Below are 8,968 nucleotides of genomic sequence, written 5' to 3' on the forward strand. Positions count from 1 at the left end.
GTGAGTGTCTGTGTGCTTGTGTGTCTATCTCTCACACTTGTATGGACATAAGAAGGAAGACAGTATGTACCAGGGGAATACAGAGTATTTTTATTGTGTTGATTTCCTTTTCCAAGGAAAATACATAAGCATGAATAACATTAGTCCTCTTACACTTTGGTGCAAATGAGATGCTGCCCTCAGCACTGCTGTTTCTCGTCCTATGTTGAGTCATGCAGTGTAGATATCTTATCCTGCCCATGTCTCTGCTGTAAGACCACAGATCATATTATCACTTTACAAATATAGCATATTAGTACATCTGGAAGGCTAGTCACGCTGTGGGGTTCAGACAGGTCTGGCTGGCCACGAGTTGTACTGCTGCTATAAACAACCTCTGTGTCCCAAATTAAATAACCACAGAGTACACTCAGGAGCTCTGGACACTCGTGTTCTTTAGTAGTAGGTAAGTGACAGTTTTGCTGATTATTAAATTTCTTCAGATGTGTGGGGTCAAGGTAGGAAATAGAAGTGAAAGTGAAATGTCGTTATCAGGTCTTTGCTGCTGCTACTGTGCTGTGGATTTTTAAGTGCTAATGTATATGGGAAAAACAGCTGAAAGGCAAGGCATTAATCCAAAGTGATGTGTTTGCTGGATACCTTTAAAGACAGTAAGCTTCACCCCATATGTTGTTCCTCTAAATACATTTACACTAGTGACAAACCCAAACCGTATAATTTAGGAAAGCTTTCAAGACTCCAGGTACTTGCACACTCCATGACTCATTTGTAATAAACCCTTGCTATTATATCTCAAGGACATATGCTGGTGTGTGAATGATTTTCAATAAAAAAATTGTTGGGGTAGTTTGGTCATATATCTTTGTTGTCTGTCAAAATTTAGAGTGGAACTTAAAAAGAGTTATAGAAGTTCAGTTTCTGAAGGCCACTTACAGCTAATCTACCATGGTATAGGAAATCCAACCTGCTAAATATTTTACGAGCAAAACCTTTCATTTAAAGTCAAATGTTGTCATCATTGACATGTTACTTTCTGTAGGCGAAAAGATACAGACCAGTTCTTCTCCTTTTGGTAGTAGTTAACTCAGCACCATTGCAAGGATCAAAAAGGATACTACCAGAGTTTCATTCACTTTGCTCAGAGGGAAGGTGGAGGTGAAGAACTGCTACAAGAAGGATGCCCAGCTGTCTATGCCACCTGTTTCTCCTATCTACAGGCATGGGAAAATGTGGTGGAAAATTCTAAGGCTACATAAATGGTCAGGGAAGAGAACTAAGGAAATATAGCTGCCACTTCATGGCTGTGTGGTGGGGTTTGGACCACTTAAGCTAAGCTAATTTAGCTGCTGAAGTAGTTAAAAACATCATATTATCTTGCTTATCTAAATTGTCTGTTCTATCATCTTAAATCACGTAATCTGAGTTCTTAGGCTATGAGCATTTTATTCAACATATGAGTAAATGAGAAATGACTAAAAGGCTTGATCTCATAGGTCAGACATGGATTTTTGCTCAACTTCTGCAACAGGGGAAGATGCAGGTAATAGGATAGGATTCTTCTTAGTTCAGTGCATGGAAAATGGACCTGGAGAACAAAAGGACATAATAAAATTTTTGTCTATTTTCTGTTCTCAGGCTGTTCTCAATTAGGAAATGCAATATAAAATAATATTTATGATGGTGTCACCCATAAAAGTAACTCCACAAGCTGCTGCCAGTGTATGAAAGGTAACACTAGTAGTACTTCTTCCTGGGGATGGCCAAAGCCCATTATCCATATGATGAATGCAGATAAGTCAATTAAAGGTTCTGCTAAAAAAAAAAACCCAAAACATTGATGGTGTAAAACAGGTCTGAGAACCCTGAGATTGCAACTTTCTGTTTAATTATAATAATCTGATAATATATGAAAGTTTCCATGTGTTGTTCATTGGTACTGTGAGCAGATTTATTTGCCATGTGTCTTTGAATAAGTAAGTAAGTTGGAGTATCTCTAACTCGTAATACATTCTCTAGCTTTTCGAGGATTTTGTTGTCTACTACCTATGACAATTGTTTTCATCTGCTGATTACAGCTATATTCGTAGATTAAACAACTTTTAAAAATTTGTAATATACTTTTGAGCTCACTGTTATTCCTTTGACAAGAAACAGCCTTAAAATACATCCCCAGTTCAAATACATCAGACCTCTCTCAATCTTAAGAGAAATAGACCTCTCTTCAGTAATGCCCTGTGAAAAAATAAAGAATGGATTTGTGATTTGTGTCATAGACATCAGTCCAGTGTTTTGTTAGCTACATTGCCAGTGGAAAAATCACCTTGAATAATTAGTCAGCTCACTGAAGTGTTAGGGGAATATATCTGTAATAAATCCCCTTGCATATATAACATCTATCATGCTTGATGGCAAACATATCAGTGCTACAAGAGTTGACGTATAAGAAATACTGTAATTCAGCTGTTAATTAATCCATAATTAAAGTCCTAATAAATGAATAACCTGGTGAAAAATTATCTGAAAATCAAGATGTGAAGAGTGCAGTGATAAAGGGTAATCTTGTTTGTGAGACTGGTTAGTTTACATCAAGAATACCAACTGATTAATGAAAACTGTCAGTAAGATATTGTGCTGCAGCACTGGACAATAAGAAGTACACTTAGAAAAATGTGTGGAAACCAAGCTCAGCCCTTCAATGTCTATATACACGTATCTTTTTATTTTAATGTTAATTTTAATTCTAATTTGTATTTTTTTGATGTTCACAGTTAGCTATTCTTACCTGAAGTATAAGGAATAAGTTAAGAAAAAAATATTTGTTCGATTAGCTGTGGTACATAAACTATGAAAAAGTTATTTATTTATGTGTTAAAGAGGCTAATGTCTGATTTTGTTCATAAAAACCTATTTTATATAATAAATAAAAAACTCAAAAATAACTTGATTTATCAGAGCATTTAGGTTTAAGACCTGTCATATGCAGACACTAATTTCTAAAATTAACTTTAGTGAAAGCTGGACTACTAAATAGTCTGGAAGTATTGCTGTCTACGTCTGTTTATCTAGGAGCTGGCTGCCTGAGAATGTGCTCTTGAGAGAGCAGGAGGGAACGTTTCAAACTCCCAAAACATCTGGGCTTGCGTCCAGGTGTCAGGACTGCTTTCTCAAGCCTGGAAGAGCTTGTCCCTTTTCTCTTCTATTTACTTTGTGGTGCAGCAGCATTTACTGGATCTCTACAGACCCAGGCTTCTAGGGGATTACCTGCTGTGAGCCACAGGGTTTCCCTGCCTACTTGTTCTCCCTTTAAGCATGCATATATGATCTGAGGTTTGATCTGTGTTGGATCCCTTACCTGAAACTCTGACTGTTAAATCTGCACATTCGGCAGGTTTAGCTGCAGATAAACCTGCAAAACTTCTGGGGAGAATAATTCCCTGATTGTGTAGAATAAAGTCTTGTTACCAGCAGAAATACTGTGTAGGGAAAAACAGCTTCCTCCTTTGCAGTCCCCTCCCACTTCGCAAGCAGAACACTGCAGCACTGCCCCACTTAAGAGTTGTGCAGTTAGCATACTATTGTTGTATTCTGTGACCAGTGTCACACTTTCTATTGCTCTTGCAAACACCATGTTTCTGTAATTTAATCTTTCCTTGATAACACAAAAAATGTGTTCAGTTGGTAAAAAAATGTCATGTTCCCTTTGAATTATTTAAAGACTCATGAGATAAACAACTTGGTTATTCTGAAGCATTCAATATGTGAGTCAGTTTATTTCCTAAGAAATTATTTGCAGGATTGGTAGGAGAAATGTTCACTCAGATTTTCCCCTATGTAATCCTGCCAGTAATATACATGAAACCTCAGCAGGTCTCCCACATGGATTATCTGAAAGAAGAAGGTCTCAAGTGAACAAGACCATTAAACAAATTGAAGAAATGAAAACAATATTTTGGCTACTCAGCAATGGAAAGTTTATACAGTGTTGTTTTTAAAGGCAACCAGGACCCATACAAACTCTGAAGGACTGTAACAGAGACTAATATTGGCTGTATTAGTAGTAGCAGAACTATGTTGGACAACTTTCTGACTAAAGAGATGACATGGGTCTTGTTCTACAGAATACACAGTGCACAGGCAAGTTGGCCAGTATTAACACTGACACCAGCTGTGTTCAGATGAGGCTAGACTGTAATATAATAAAGCAAATGTAATTTTGGCATATGACTAACTGTATTCAACACACTCTAGACAAGACAGAGATAACCTTGACAAACAGCAAGAAGCTGCAGAAGAGTTGGTATAGTCGGTTCTGGAAGGCAATGCAGTCATCATATCTAAGATCACTTACCGTATGCTCTACTACTTTCTTTTCAAAAGATGTTGCTTCTCAGAGCATCTATACCTTTCAGGTGCCGAGATGAGTGCAGAAATGTTGCAAATTGTTCATTCAATGAAACTGATGATCTGAAGTGCACTTCTATAGGGTTTCTGTGTGGAATTCAATGCTACTTTTAGCTTACCTGTCCTTAAACAGTTTGCTTCTTGCAGATCAGACAGGTCATGCAATCGTGTGTTGAACACACAGGTAACTGACATGAAACTCATTCAGCATTAAAGACTGAGAGTTACAGAAAAGCACTCCCATTTAAAACAAACAAACAAAGAACAACAACAACAAATCACAGCAACAACAAAAAACAAAACAAGTTTCCTGAGTGGACCTGCATAGCCCAGTTTTGCTACACTTCCAGATAAATTGCAAATTATAATTTTTCTCCTTTTTCCTAAGCCCAGTTAAACATCAAAACTAAACAACAAACAAAAAGTCAAATGCTGCTCTGGAAACAGAGGCCAAATGAGAACAAAAAACAGAGTGGTCAAGACAGCAATGGCTGTTGTCAAAAATGGCCAATAGCAGGTCTATGGCAGACCTGTAAATCATAGAATCACAGAATCACAGAATAGCTTGGGCTGAAGGGGATTTTAAAGAAAATCTAGTACCAACTCCCCTGTCATGGGCAGAGTGGATGCACTAGATCAGGTTGCACAGGTCGTCATCCAACCTGGTCGTGAACACTTCCAGGGATGGGGCATCCACAGCTTCTCTGAACAACCTGTTGCAGTGCCTCACCAGCCTCTGTGTGAAGAATTTCCTCCTGACCTCTAATCTAAATCTCCCCTCTTTTAGTTTTAAACCATTTCCTTTTGTCCTGTCATTATCTGACTGAGAAAAAAGATTGCTCTCCATCTTTTTCATAAGCCTTCTTTAAGTGTTGCAAAACAGCAATGAGGCCACACCAGATGAACATCCCCAGCTCTCTCAGACTTTCCTCATACAGGAGAGGTGTTCCAGCCCTCTGATAAACTTTGTGGCCCTTCTCTGGACACATTCTAACAGATCAACATCCTTCATGTGCAGGGGGCCCCAAACACAAGGGGATGATAGAGCAGTAGCTGAAGGGAGTGAGGGATTTTAGGAAGTAGTATACTAAATCTGTGAATAAAAATACATAGTAATAATAAAGATTATAGACATTACAAGGCAGATGACTTCTTTTTCGTTCTGTAGTTTTTCAACACCTTACCAAATAGATTTTAGTCTAGAGCTCTTGGGTCCTTCTACCCTGGAAAGAAGAAAGTCTAAGGGGGATGCTAAAGCACTGTCTGGGTGCCTTTAGGTGAATTTACACAATAAAATAAAATAAATGATAAAATAAAAATAATCCATGAATATACTTAAGCAGATGCTTTTACAGGAAATAACATTTGGCATTAATGTTTTATTATTTCAGTGAAAACATGATGAGTGTTGTCACTAAGATTTTGATTTTTTTCCCCACCTAATTTTCCAAATGTTTAAGTGGAAGTTAAGTATCCTTAAACACATAAGAAATGCCTTTGATTTTAATAGGTCTATTTATATATGCAGCTAAATGAATATATATTTTTTTACAAGATAGTAAAATAATAGTTCTGTCTTCTTCTTAAGACAAGAAATCTCAATAAAATATCTGTAAATATATTTGTTTTGTTCAGTGCTTACAGTGACAACATGTAGCAATCAGAGAATTAAAACAATACAGACAGAAAGAGTGTCATTGTGTGAGCATGCACATCTGCTCAGTTTCAACTGGCCCAAAGAGGTAGTAGCTTATTAAATTGCCTGGAAAGAAATAAAAATTGGTTTCAATGTTGAAGTGGCTCCTGAAGTAGAGCAAGGCTGAGAGACTTGCTGAGGAGAGGGGCTTTTTGAGGTTCTCTAGTGAAAGAATGGGGCTCTGGAAAGAAGAAATTGAGAAAAAAAAAAAAAATGTAGTTATAGTACCTCAGACTTAAAGCACAGCCCTCATGGGAAGAAAAGTAAATTATTTGTTTAGAATTGGAGAAGTGTTAATTTTAAGGATTCTTGTGTATGCATTATTGATGAAAACTAGGGATGACCTACCCTATTATTGAGGAAAAGAATATGTTGCAATGGCCATAGTGCTGAAATGTATTTTTAAAAAAATATTAAATACGATTATATTTATTATTAAATATATATATTTTTTTCTCTTTCTCTTTCTGAGGAAAAATGTAGAGTAGGAATGAGAAAAGAAAAAGGAAACTTCTCTGCCATTAGTTCAATTTTCTGTGGTTAAAGACTCTAGTGTCACTTTTCCACATAGTGCAAATACTTATTCTTAAGAAGCTCTTTTCATTTTATAATTAATTACTTAAAATATATATTACTTAAAAATATTGCTTAAAAATGTGTACCTAATTCCGAAAGGAAAATATTTCAATCATTAAAAAGAATATTTAACCTAATAGTCAGATTTGTTTCTGAGTTAACTATTGCGAGCAAGAATTAGATAAGAAATCAGACTGACTTCCCAGTATGTTGTCTTTTAAAGATATTGATTAAAGCCCTGTAGATTACTTCTCTGGAGGTGTAAATGGCCAGGGATAAGATTATTGGCTTCCATAGGTACACACAGAGAAGTTTTTTTTTTATTTTTTTCTTCTAATAACTCATAAGACTGAATGAACACTATAACTGTACATCATATAAGAAAGCTGAGCTGATGATCCACAGCATAATATAGATATAGGTATCACCCAAGGAAGATGGCATTAAGTTGCAAACTCTGTCTAGTTATGAAGCAGGGCTTTGCAGATGCTGGCTCCATAGTTGGGATTTGTCCTTATTGAAAACAAAGTTGCCTGTTTCTTGTGGGAGAAATAACTTGTATATAAGTATCTCTATATATGTATATATGTGTGTATGTATCTATCTATCATCTATCTAGCTATCTGTCATGATTGTTTTTCACTTACTGCTTTGTTGATGGGTTGGGTAATCCTCACAAGAATGACCAAACTAGTCCTTAATGAACATGTATGGGGTGTGAAAGGAGCAATGATGAATTACAAAAGGATGGGGAAAGTGGAAAGAGAAGAGGGCTGAAGTATGTGTATAACAGTGATCTCTACACATCCTTCTTCGAGCGTAGCAGTTGGAATAGGTGACTGCTTTGAGTGTGGCAGTCAGACTGGGTGACCTCCAGAGTCCCCCTCACATCTGTGACTACAACATGATAGATTTGGTTCTTGTGCAGACCTAATATGATGATTGGAAGAAAGCAATTGTTGTGTGTGAACTTGAATAGGATCATCTCTATGTTCTAGAAATATAAATTATTTTTGGTAGCTGTTTTATCCATCTCAAATTCTTTCCACACATGAGTAAGCACCCTGAAGAACCTGCTTTTAGTATCAGATTAGTCTAATATCTGCCTGCTTGCCAGACTCCCTTTCCTGGACAACATCTGTAACATCTCATAATGAATGGCACCTGAACTTTGAGAAAAATAAGGTTAATTATTTATTTCCTTGTTTCATGCCATCCTGGTTGATTCGCTTTGTCCATATTTCAGTCCAGGATAGCTCTGTGAATTTTGTTGAGTGACATTTTCTGAGTTGTACATAGCAAAAAACTTTTGAGTTTATCCTGTTGACTATTTCTAAAACCTTACCACTATGTGATCTAATCAGGATTTGTAGCTCTGTTCATTTTGAACAGAATAGTCCTCAGGAGTTATGATGGACACCTCTCACCTCTCACCACTGTTCCTCCTGTACTTGGTCTTACCATTGAAGAGAAACACCAATGCATCACTGTCTAATCCAATATGTGGATAGAAGTTGTATAAACTTTTCCATCCTGAGCGTATAATAAATCAGTGTCTCAATAAAGAACAGATGACTTAACATGGGAGACAGGAAGGTGGGGAGCAAGTCAAGAAAGTAGAGTACTTTCACAGTTCATTCAGACTTTGTGTTGATTAAGGCCATCTAGTTCCAGCAGAGGTCAAGAGTCCTGCTGCCACTTCCCTGTCTCTCAGCAATTCAGCTCCTGCAATAACCCTTCTACCAAAACAGAATGCTATGAATTGATCTATTAAAATGAATTAGATCCTGCAGAGTGACTGCAGCTACTGTGAGGGGGAAGTCCTGGTCACTGGGTTTCTCGATTTAGACAATGGAGGAGAGCGCTTTATTTTAGGTGATAAACAGTTTCCTATAAATTAATTGTGAAAACATTTTAGGAGGGTGCATCTGATTACAGATAAACCATTCCACTGAGAATAAGGTCACCATTCTCATTACACTGCTATTAATGGGGTTTTGGCTCGGCTGTTCTCAGCAGTCAGTTCCAGGTAGGCTATGAACAATTTTTTGCTTCATTGTTAATGCTTGTAAAGATAAACAAGCAATGGGAGAAGCTTTATGTTCACCAAAGATAGCAGATATCCTTCCTTCCTTCCTTCCTTCCTTCCTTCCTTCCTTCCTTCCTTCCTTCCTTCGACTTCCTTAGACTTCATGCAAAGAAGTCTTCATGCAAAGAAGTCTTCCTTAGACTTCCTTAGACTTCATGCAAAATTCCTTCCTTCCTTCCTTCCTTCCTTCCTTCCTTCCTTCCTTC

General features: G+C 37.1%; 1 protein-coding gene across 1 annotated transcript in view; it reads left to right on the forward strand.

The window, feature by feature from the left end:
• Positions 1–314: 314 nt before the first annotated feature.
• LRRC2 (leucine rich repeat containing 2) overlaps positions 315–8,968 on the forward strand; it is a 79,325-nt gene continuing 70,671 nt past the window's right edge. The window contains exon 1 of the mRNA XM_035310628.1: positions 315–445. The gene's annotated coding sequence lies outside the window, so the exon portion shown is untranslated. The remainder of the gene's footprint in view (positions 446–8,968) is intronic.

Source organism: Oxyura jamaicensis, chromosome Z (genome assembly GCF_011077185.1).
Source record: "Oxyura jamaicensis isolate SHBP4307 breed ruddy duck chromosome Z, BPBGC_Ojam_1.0, whole genome shotgun sequence".
NCBI classification, from domain to species: Eukaryota; Metazoa; Chordata; class Aves; order Anseriformes; family Anatidae; genus Oxyura; species Oxyura jamaicensis.